A 12,223-nucleotide genomic window follows, 5' to 3' on the forward strand; every position below is an offset into this window, starting at 1 on the left:
ATGTTCCTGAGGCAATTTCGTGTCCGGGCCCAGAGCGCTCTAATACATTAGAGTATTTTATAGCAGTAATAGTTTTCAACTTACTTTATAGATTAAAAAATGATTCTATTTAAAAAAATAGATCTTTTTAGTATCACTTTGGTGTTTACATATTTAAACATTTTAAATCAAAATTATCTTGACAACTCATTTTCTTTCTTCATAAAGCATTATAAAAATTTTAAGAAAAAATATCAAATCCAATTCAGTTTCTAAGATATTTCTATTAATTGATTATATACGTATAAAGTTATTTGTTGTATAAATGCGATTTATCTCTAAACATGAAATTCAGCTTTGAAGATATGAGAAAAGGTAAAGATTTTTATTAAGAATAGAAAGCTTTTAACTTTTTAAATTTTATTAGCTGATCTTTCAATTATTTCTATTCTTTCTGTGTGTGGCGCAGAATCCTTTATTATGTGCATTTATTGCATACATATTCCGAGTTATATTACTCAAATACCTTGTTTTCTGTACATATAATAGTTATAAGTTAGTAAACGAGATTTAGCGAGTGAACTCGTGTCGTTCTACTTAGCAAATAGTCCTTTTTGTTTTTGTTCCTAAGAAGCATCTCTACCTGGCATTAAAGTTCTCTCCTGTGGAGCATTCTATATACCGTACAAAAGAAACCGACGTCACTCTTCGAAAGTTAAATATCAAAGAAGTTAATAGCGTAACGACTTAGCTTTTAAATAATTAACGTTAAGTTGCCAAGACTAAACTTTTCGTTTTACTTTTACCCTTTTAGTACGCTATGAGTTCCACGTAGAAGCTCGCGTGGCAAAGGCAAACGGTACAATTTTTAATACCGTAAAACTGCAATCATCGAAAGTACCTTGTAATTAAAAAATTTTTTTGTTCTCATTGATAAGGGATATTGTTTTAAAGATTCAAGAAAGATCGACCTGTGTCTCTATCGAATCTATTCTGTTGTGTAAGCTTATTCGCAAAATGGATTCATTCTCCTTCATACCTTTCATCGGTATGTTATTGAAATATCCTGCAAGAGAATGAAACTCGTATATGATGTATGTTTCGCTTGACAATAATGTTCCCCGACAATTGTTCGATCTTCGCAAATGTCAATCTCAATTTAGTGACAGTACACGATGATGATGTCATCGGCGTATCCTCGTTGAATCTCAATGCTTTTCAGAACATGTTTATATATATATATATATATATATATATATATATACACGCAAAGCAATTTCATATACTCCACGAAAACTATCTGTAGGTGATCTGCGCTCGAGAATTGTTTTTCATCTCATTTCCAAAATTCCATTACACTCTTTTTCCCATCAACCATTGATTTTTCGGATAATGATGCGTATGACAGTCGAAACACGTACTCACGCTTCACATGCGGTATCACGATCGGGAAACACGATGTAGCGCGGAGATGAAGCACGAGGGTAGTGCAGTCGAATGTGATCGTAGTACGACGACGCCTTGAAGACGGGAGTACGGGAGAGTCGCTCGAAAGACAAGAGTAGGTCGACGGCGTGATATCTCCCGCCAGAGGGTAAGCGCGAGAGAAGGGTGGCGTGGCTCTCTTGCGCTCGCTCGTGGTGGGGTTGACGTGGCGCGGAGGGTTGGTTCCCGCCGCGTAATCGCATCGCATGCAGTGGCCTGGCGTGAGTTCGCGTGAGCGCGTCGCATAGAAAATTGCAAACCTATATTGTCAGAGGAAACGTTTGGTGAATCTTGCCTTGGGGTTTATAGCGCGTGGATTCTCCTTCCCTTCGAATCTCGTCTTCATTGTCGTCTGTCTCGTTCATTCTCAGCCTCCGTACGCGGGACATTATGCTCGCGGTCGACGAGCGCGTTCGCGTTATCTGCGACAGAAACGGCATTCTTATCAATAATGAGGCTGCGGCTGACTCCCGATTAGCTGGCCGCGCGGAGAGCCTTTGACACCTTGGTTGTCAGCCGAACTTTTAGCGCAACATTGCTACCATTGGATTTTAGTCAATCCAGGAACGTCTTCGAAAAGTGTAACAGGAATATTTCTCCTTATTCCCACCTCTGGCCTTCTTACTGTTAGAGCCTCGCATTTTGTCCCGACCTAAATCTCACAGATCACATCGTTCATACAGATCTTTTGCCCTCCTCTCCGAGAACTGTTCTCGTGAGTGAAGTGTCGATTGCGATCTCGTAAGTGTGTTAATTTTCTTGGTGTAAAATAAAATCTCTTTCACCCTTCCCCCCCCTCCATCATCTCCCTCTCTCTCTATTCCTCCTCTCTCTCTCCCTTTCTCCCTGTCTTTTTATTTTCTAAAAAACAAACCTAAAAAACAAGTTTTTTTTGTTTAGCGCCATTGAAAATCTTGATTGCACTTAAAATCGAATTTACGAGTTTTCCGCAGGGGGAAAAGGAAACCGACATCAGTTTGAATCGTAAGTTTATCACTGCGTTCGCTACATTCGTTCATATCAAAGAGCGCGCACTTTTTCACGGTACATGACATACATATACAATTCCATACCAGTGACACCAAATCGCTAAACTTACATCTCGCTGCCACGATCTTCACTAGAATATTTAATCTGGAAAAAGATTCCGCTTCTTCATTCCACATCGCTTTCCACTTTGTGTAATCATACGATTACATCTTAATAATTGTTACTAAAGAACAAAATTAGATTTATCATTTTTTTCCTCTTTTTTTTTTTACTTTATTAGCTGCAGACGTTAATTAGCAGATTTATACTACGAATCACGTTCTGTATAATTTAAAAAATAGCGGTGTGAAAACACCATGTCTATATAATTCTCACTGTATTTGTGTTAAATTAACACCAACATAGTGTAGATTTAATACCATTGGTTTTAAATCTACACATCCATGATATCCACATGAATTAAATCTACACCATGATGGTGTTGATATAAACACCAAGGGTTTAAATCTACACCGACACTTTTTAGAATACAAAGATTAGTATGGATCATTTATACCGCATATTTTTGTTTTATTTAAGTTCATTAGAAATGTAGATTTCATGTTTTCACTTTTTCGAAAGAACAAAGATAAAACTAAATAAGAGTGGAATATCTTTTTATTCTTTGGTTCGGAGGCGTTAATTTTTTTAACATTTTCTGAAATTTCTTCATTGCGATAAAGTGCTTTGCGATGCACTTAATAAGGAGATACTTTAATTCGTTACACAACTCGTCTCGATAATGGAAGAAATGCACATAAAATTTCGTTGAATGGAAACAGCTGATTCCTTATTGTTTCTAACAGAGATTAAAAATAACAGTTATCTTAAAATTTTGAAGTAAAAAAATCAAAAAGAGTTGATATTTATTTAAAAATAAATAAAGAGAAGTACACTGAGGAAAAAATGATGTTGTATGAACAGCATTATTTTAATTGAAAATGATTTTGTTGATTCACACATACATAGGCGCGCGCACGCGCATGCACCCCCCTCCCCCACACACACACACACACACACGCAATACACCATTGATGGAACAAATACTTATGCTCTTGTTTTAATAAAATTTTATTTGTTTCATTATTACTGTTGTTAAATCAACAAGATTATTTTCAATTTAAATAATATTATCGAAGCAGCGGTACGATTTTATCTCTAATTCTATTAAAATAATGCCGAGTGAACTTAACATGACATACATACATGTTGCTTGTAATCATAATTAATGTAGAATATGGCCTTTGCAGTTGCTATTATTAACTTAGAAGAGTTGCAATATAATTACTGTTATTTCCTGTTATTTTCGAGGCTGAACAAATCGAATTAACAACTGAAACTGGTACCGTGTCCATTACAATAGCGGCTGTGCCGAATGGAATCGCGTTTCCTGTCATCTTCCTCATATTGTCGATACCACGGTGAATTTATACGAAAGCATTCTCATTGTGATGTATACGCTTACATTTTATGAGTAACGAGCCGAAGAAAGCTTTCGCAGTCAACGAGTTTGCGATACAGATTAACGCTTTACAATGAACAAGATCGATCCTCCAAAACTCGGCATTGCGGCGAAAAACGTATAATCCACTCCCATGCCTCGCCTCGCGTTTGTTATCTGGCCAGTGAATTTTGTCTGTCGTACGTATTAAAGTCAGAGAATAAAAACTGTTTTGAGTTGAAGCATTCGCGACAATGTGCAATGGTTTTCCTTCCGTCATAAAGCGCAAAATATTTTAGCTGGCTCGAGAACTTTCTCAGCGATTACCTTCAATCATGCGACCAAAATAACGTCGGGACTAGTCGGTTAATTAGAACGCGAGTTCAAATTAAGGGATATAATTAGGAATAATACGCTTCGTTGCCACACGCGAGATCAAAGTGTATTTCCGAATGTTACACGCGATGTTACACGCAAGTATAGAGGGAAAAGTATCGATCGCTTCGAATGACCTCAATCTTCAAACTTACCGCGCCAGAAGCTCTTTCTTTAGGCTACATAAAGAATTTCTGATACTGTATCAGTGCACAATCTTAACCATCAAAAGAGTACGACGCAAAAGCATTAGCGCGAGAAATTACACTATCCGACAAAATTTTTTTCACATTTTTTCCTTCAGTGATCACGACCAGTATTTTTTAGTACCTAAATTCAAGGTCGCTGAATCCAAATTCGTCAGCGAAAGATGCCCAACACGTCAGATTTTTTAGATAAATTGAGTAATATGAACCAAAAACAGCATTTTTGCCATATTTACCATTTTTTGGTCAAACAAAATTTTATTTTTTAATTAACGTCACAAAGAGCTGATCTTCACCCTTAAAAGGAATTTTCATTTTTTACTATGCAATTTTTTCATCAAGGCATGAACGTTTTCTAAAATGTAAAATAGCAGATCTAAATTGGCAGATTGAAACAGGAAAGTATATAGATAGATTTGTATGAAAATGGTATCCTAGAGTTTTCAGGATCGCCGATACCGAATCTGAACTCGAAATTTTTATATTCAATATGGCGGATTGAACGTTACTTTTCGCATTTTGTCCTTTATAATGGTCCGCCATTTTGAATATAAAAATTTCGAGTTCAGATTCGGTATCGGCGATCTCAAAAAAACCTAAAGATACCTTTTTAATACAAATCTATCTACTTTCCAATTTTAATCTACCATTTTAGATCAAACTTTGTATAGCCACAAAAAAATAGTAAATGTGGCTGTTTTTGACCCATGTTGTCCAATTTATTTCAAAAACCTGACGTATTTTTGGTGGATTTGTATTCAACGACCTCTAAGAAATATTGACCCTGCTCGCCGCAGATTTTCTTGTTGGACTGTTATCAAAGTTGTATAAGCACAAGCAAAATCGCTGAAAAGAAAATGTAACATTGTGTATAATATTATTGTGACAAATAGCAGAAATAAAATTGTTATAAACTAACAGTTGGCTAACAATTTTAATTGTTACACTCTAAAAAATACGGGATTTGATACTACACATGGATGCTAAATCTAATTCTCACTACGTCAGCGTTGATAAAAATCAACAGATTTAATAAATTTTAAATCATGATGTTAAATCCATACTATATTGATGTTTATCTTAACTGATACGGTAAGAATTATATAAACATCGCATGATGTTAAATTTACATTCATATTTTTTAAAAATGGAGATGATTATTTTCTTATATAAGACATATTTTTGTATTCGGAAATATGTCGTTATATAAATTGTATAAAGACTTATTTTATAATATATATACATTTTATCATTTGACATTTTGAATTTAATCGTGAAGAACTTCTTTCGAGCTAAATTAAAACATCTGTTATGCCCGACACGCAGGTAACTTGCGCAGTAACACGCGAAACCCTTATAAATACAAAGATTATTTTCATGAATGCAATCACGAACCACACGCAGAAGTTGCTAGCGATTGTAAGTCGAATTTTCCGGAAACACCTCGACGAGAAATGGTATGGAAATGCGAGTGTGAGATATGGATTCGGGTGGCTAGAAACCATTTTACCGAAGCTGATTACACAGTACAGAGAATTGCAAATTAAATCCGATCCAAGAGTCTGCGTGATTTAACACCACATCCTTCCTATTACCAAGTATCATCTAAATGCATGAGCCTGTTAATTGCCTCGGCGTGATAGTTATCTGCAGGGAAGTCATTATCGGCACGAAGTCACACGACGAAATTTTCGATAATCAGCAGTAATATTCCGCAGCAAGCATCTGAATACATAATTAGAAAATTTTTGTTAAAAATACATTTCATGTGTCAAACAGTCCTTTTAAATTTTTGTATTAATTTAATATAAGATAAATATTTTAATAATAGTATGTTAAGAAATAACATTACGTAAAATTAACACAAAAAATATAGTACTTTGACACAAATTGTGGAAACATTTCTTCAGTAAAATTAACATTTATAATATGTTAAATTAACGCGTATATTTATTTTTTACTTATCTTAGAATTTTTGTTTTAAAACTACATTAACTTCCTATATACTCATAAATTGTACACGCAAAAAAAGTTTTTTGTAATATCAGCTAAATATTAGTTGCTGGTTCAAACTTTGCTGTTATTGCTAAAAGTTGGCTATTGAAAATAAAATATATTTGCTGCCGACGTTCAACTTTATTAAAATTAAAAGCGTACTTAAGGGGATGCTGGAGTATCCTGTTTTACCATTAATTATTAAAGACTATTTTCTCTTAATTGTATTTATGGATTGAAAAGTCCTTCTCTACAATTAAAGTATCGACAACAACGCAATTCGCCAGCTACAATTGAATACGAAAAACGAAAGAAAATTTAAGACTTACAGTTTTGTTATCGGCTTCTGTAGTCGACACGTCACAATATGTGCTGCATATAAAAGTTTCAGATTTTACCCGTTTAAAATAAGTAGCCAGCAGCCTACAAAACACCTCGAAGAACAATCCTATGCTTTTAGAAACGAGGTAAGGGCTTTAATATAAGAGAAAAGAGTCGCCAAAAATTTCGTTTGTATATTACGAGTGAAATTGACGTGAAGCCATGAAACCGAGCAGTATTTTAGTTAATCTTTTTCTAAGAGATAGCATTGTAATATGTTAGGTAAGGACAGATAAATGCGTTTGAGCGAGATACACAACGATATATAATAAGTATAAGAAATGAATGAAAGATGTCACTATTATCGAATTTGAAATTTAAAAAAGTCTGTACTATCGACTTCGATTAAGTTCGGCCGTCAATCCAGCATCCCTTTAAACATGAGTAACTAAGTAAGTGGCAGCTATTCCTCATAGGCTCTTAGCCGCGTAACCGAGCATTCCATTCGTAATTGTTTCTGGAATGCTGTCGGTTGCTTGCGCTACCTGCGCATAATATCGTTTTGACGACATAGTTGATTTGTTTTCTGTTTCTGCACTATGTTGCACTAGAACTCTCTTTCGACAAATATCAAACATATACCTATCTTACTTTAAGTTCCAAAAGTGTACACTAGTTCAGTGTACACAGAAAACTTGTGTGGCATTCTCATTGCATCTACCGCAGTCTATTTCCGATTTCGATTTATTTTCTAGTACGATTAATTGTAATATAACACGTGTGTTATATTACAATTATATTGTTAATTGTAATACAAAAAAGGTACATTACATGTAATTTTGGTTAACTGAGTCTGTATTAAAAGTTTATTTCATGTATTATGGATTCTTTAATATAAGCTAATATAATATATATAATATAATAAGTCTTTTTTATGTACACGCAGAGAAAAGATTAGCCAACGCAGCTAAAATATAGCTATGGCAGTTAAAAAAATAGATAAAATATGTCCTTATAATAGGGACAGCTAATGTCGTTGCTGCCAAAACTCAATTTATTATCTACTAAAATTTAAGTGCTACAGCGAAAAATATTCTCTGCTAGAGTAAAATGGCAACCGGCAATTTTTGTGATTAAAGTGAACAAACCAAAAGATAATTGGTATTACGGATTACTATAAAACTAACACGTAGAAATTATGTAGCTTATACAGCTTATGGATGTACGTTTATTTGTTTCTATTCGGCTTTCTGTTTTAGATAAATATGAACATGAACAAATTATCAAAACACAGCGAAACAGAAAATCATTTTTAACCCGAATGATCCTTGAGTGGAACATATCGATCGACAAGTATTTTGCGTGGAATAAAACTTATTCACTTCTTTCCAAAATTTATTGAATATTTTATTTGATCCATACGTTAGTCTAATATCGACTCCACAAAAAATTCTACTGCATCATAAAATTTGTCGACTATATTACTTATAACGTTTGTGCAAAATATTTCGGAGTATTAATATTTTTTTATTGTCTGTGACACAATGGTTTTCTTTCCATTGACATAAATTCATCGTCGTAAAAAAACGTTTTTTCTCGCTACGGAGATTAATGTCCGCCGCGAGTACCTACGCGAGCTCGATTACACTCCGGGGAATTAAACGCAACTAATTGAATGCGGTCGTGTAGGGAAATTCTGCATTGTGCTCCGCATAATTGCGTAATTCAGGAGTATCTACGAAACAGAGTTTCAAATTAGTTCGAATTGTTGTATTATCCTTACTTGCGAGTGGACTGCTATTGTTATCGGATGCTGCTTTCATAAGTCGTAAAGTACGTCGCTAAAATTTACGAACGCAATCACTAAGCGACGATCAGGTAGCTTATAAAGAGATTCTAAAGTGAAGACTGATGGGATCACTTGTTTTACCGATTCAATAGGAATCATATAGGTATGATTTAGGTATCATTGACACATTACGTCATTATACATACTACTAAATCATTATTGCACGCACATATACACAAATTTTCTAAGACATTAATCTTTCATATCTGGTATCTAAGTCTCACGCAGGGAAAAGATTAACCAACGCAACCAAAACATAGCCGTGACAATTAAATATATTCTTATAATAGAGGCAGCTAATGTCGTTACTGCCAAAGCTCAATTTATTAGCTACTTAAATTTAGGTGCTACAGCGAAAAATACTTACTGCTACCAGGGCTGGGCACATTTCAAATATTTGTATTTGAAATATAGTATTTTAAATACAAATCGTATCTCAAATATTGTATTTCCAATACAATACAAAATGTATTTTGTATTTTGTATTTCAAGAAGATCATTCGATGTATTTTGTATTTCAATACAATTTTAATGTATTTTGTATTTAAAATTCCAAAAAATTCTTAATAATAATCCTTGAAGCAACGCGAACAGACCTACTGGCTGCGTTCGGAAACGTTAGGGCTATGGCAAAGAACGAGATGTAAGAAGATGTAACTGTTGTAGTCGCGACGTAGGGTAAGACAGAGAAGAACGTAGGTGTCGCAGTCGTGACTAGTCGGGAAAATGCCAGGCATAAAAATTAAATTCTAATTTTTTTCCTAAATCCTATTTTTTCCTATTTCAATTACAACTAATAAGTACATTTTAACTTTCTTCCAATCAGTCGAATGCCTAATTTCTGCACCTCTGATTACTGGTTGTCGATAATTTTATCCGTAAATGGATTGTGTATTCAATCGAACATCAATACAAAACATACAGCATTATTATATCTGTAATGTATATTTTGTACGTTTGATTGAACACTTTATGCCAAGAGGTATAAAGAGTTAGAAATAGTAAATAAAGACCTAGGTATTTTTAAAGAGAGATGATTTGGAAAAAAATAGGATTCAGAAAAGATGCGTTAGTAAATCCAAGGTGTGGAAATATAGAGGAAGCAAATAAATACTGGCTGAAGGAGGAACATAGAAGATGTACATTGTGGTAAAATAGATTGCATGGAGTATATAGAGGAGTGTCAGAGGACAAGTGAATAATTCATAGAATTGGGCAAAAATAAAAAGACAATAAAGATAGGCTGTGGAATAAAGTATTGGATTGGACAATTAAAATGAAGTCATAAAGAAACTGAGAAAGCAGAAATAAAAGGAAATCAGGAGAAGAGAAGAAAAAAGCTTAGATATAGTTTTGTAATAATAGGATAAGTACTGTGTGTGTGTGTGTGTGTGTGTGTGTGTGTGTGTGTGTGTGTGAACAAGTAAGAATAGATGACTAAGGATCTCTTTCACCAACCTCGGTTAAGCTAACTGATGGGTTACGTGGGGCTTGTTCAGCGGACTTATGTAACCGTCGATTAGTTTAATCAACGTTGGCGAAAGAAACTTTTAAGGTGAGCAAGTGTTAACAGGCAACTAAGAGAACAAACGTTGAGAATTAAAGGATTTAAAAAAAGTAAAACTGTGATATTTAATGTAAGGAAGCTAGGAGAGATATTTTGTATGGTTTTAATTTGTATTATGATAACAGTAAATTTGAGATGCAATAATAATTAGTATAAGTAGTGTATAGATGAAATAAGTTTAAAGGTGTAAATGTAGTTTGGATGTGTATTCTTGGCAATGTAAGCTGAAGTAAATAAATAATCATTCAGTATTAAATTAAATGTGCAATACGTCATTGTAATTATCAAGGAATGGAAGTAACTCGTTACTTGTAACGAAGTTATAGTTACAAGTTACTTTTTTGGTAACTTTACTAATAACTGCGTTACTTTTTTTCTTTGGTAACTGTAACGGTAACGAAGTTACATTTTTTTAGTAACGGTAACGAATTTTACAGTTACTTTTATCGTTACTTTGCACATGATTGGACACGATACGACACAAAGCACTTACACTGTATAAAAATTTCGTAAATTTACACATATAATAGATGTAAAATAAATTACATGATTAGTTCTGTAAATATAAAACATCATGCAATTTTACAGAAATTATGTAATTCCACAAATATTATGTAAATTTGTTTTGATTGTGTAAATATATCTTATTTTATATTGAAAATTACGTAAATAGCAGGATATTTTGAATATTTTCTGTAATTATCTAAATTTTAGTAATATTAAGTATGTAATATAACAAATTTTTCGCGTATTGTTGTTAAATGTATAATAATATATAGTGCGAAATGTATTGTCATATTATTGTTCCTGTAACTACACATATACATTGTAATTGTACTTCCACTATCTGCTTAGTCACAAACCAAGAAATTATTATTTACATATTACGAATTTACAAACGTATGGACGTTTACAACTATTATAGTGGGTCTCAAAATTATCCAGTATAATAGTTGTAATTTTACACAACAATGTTTTACAGTGCATAGCGCTCGAGACTACAAAAGCCCCTAGGCCCGTCCGCTGTGATTGGCGGTCGTCGATTTAAAAAAAGTAACGAAAAAGTAACGAAAAGTTACTTTCTCAAGTAACGGTAACAAGTTACTTTTAAAAATCGGTAACTTATTACTTTTTCTACTCGGTAACGAGTAACTGTAATTTGTTACTTTTAAAAAGTAACTTTCCATTCCCTGGTAATTATATATATATATATACTGTTTATTTAAGAAAATTTAATTTTTTGCTAATTCATTACTTAAATTGTGATTATGCTTGTATAAAATTTTTGTTTGCAATTACAATTTTAATTGTACTACATATGGTTAAGAAATGGAAGCAGAGTATGTAAAAACAGTATTAACGTTTTGTGTTAAAACTTTTACACGGCACACACACACACATATAATTGACTTTATAAATTAAATGATGAAGAACTTTAAGGATTTAAATTCTCGTAAAGTTTGGACATCGCGCTCTTTAGACTTCAGCTACCATTCTATATTAATTGTTCTTATTTCATAAATCCATTCCCGCTATTCTGCGAGAGATTACAATAAGCCCCCTTATTAAAAACTACGAAAATGTATGGTAATTTATACATGTTATTACAATAGATTTACAATAGCAATTGTTACATAGCGCTGATTTTTAATATTTTATGTATTATTTAATTTATCTATTACATTGAGAAAAATTTTCAGACTATCCGTTCAAAATGTTAACAAATGGATATTTCCGATAGATTTTGATCGTATATTTAGGACTATCCGATGATTTTTAGAACTATATCCGATAAAATATTAAGAAAATTTTATCGGATAGTCTTAAATATATGATCAAAATCTATCGGAAATATCCGTTTGTTACATTTTGAACGGATAAATTCTGGAAATTTTTCTCAGTGTATCTACACTTTTTAATTATTTTCTTAATTGCGCGCGCACACACATACACACACACGCGGGGGGGGGGGGGGG

The 12,223-nt window shown here is 33.3% G+C and overlaps 1 protein-coding gene across 1 annotated transcript in view; it reads left to right on the top strand.

The window, feature by feature from the left end:
• Positions 1 to 1,691: 1,691 nt before the first annotated feature.
• The window catches only part of LOC108757494 (apoptosis-resistant E3 ubiquitin protein ligase 1), a 23,083-nt gene continuing 12,551 nt past the window's right edge, over positions 1,692 to 12,223 (top strand). Inside the window, exons 1-2 of the mRNA XM_018501930.1 lie at positions 1,692 to 2,205; positions 2,365 to 2,448. The gene's annotated coding sequence lies outside the window, so the exon portion shown is untranslated. The remainder of the gene's footprint in view (positions 2,206 to 2,364; positions 2,449 to 12,223) is intronic.

This window comes from Trachymyrmex cornetzi, unplaced genomic scaffold, assembly GCF_001594075.2.
Source record: "Trachymyrmex cornetzi isolate Tcor2-1 unplaced genomic scaffold, Tcor1.1 scaffold144, whole genome shotgun sequence".
NCBI classification, from domain to species: domain Eukaryota; kingdom Metazoa; phylum Arthropoda; class Insecta; order Hymenoptera; family Formicidae; genus Trachymyrmex; species Trachymyrmex cornetzi.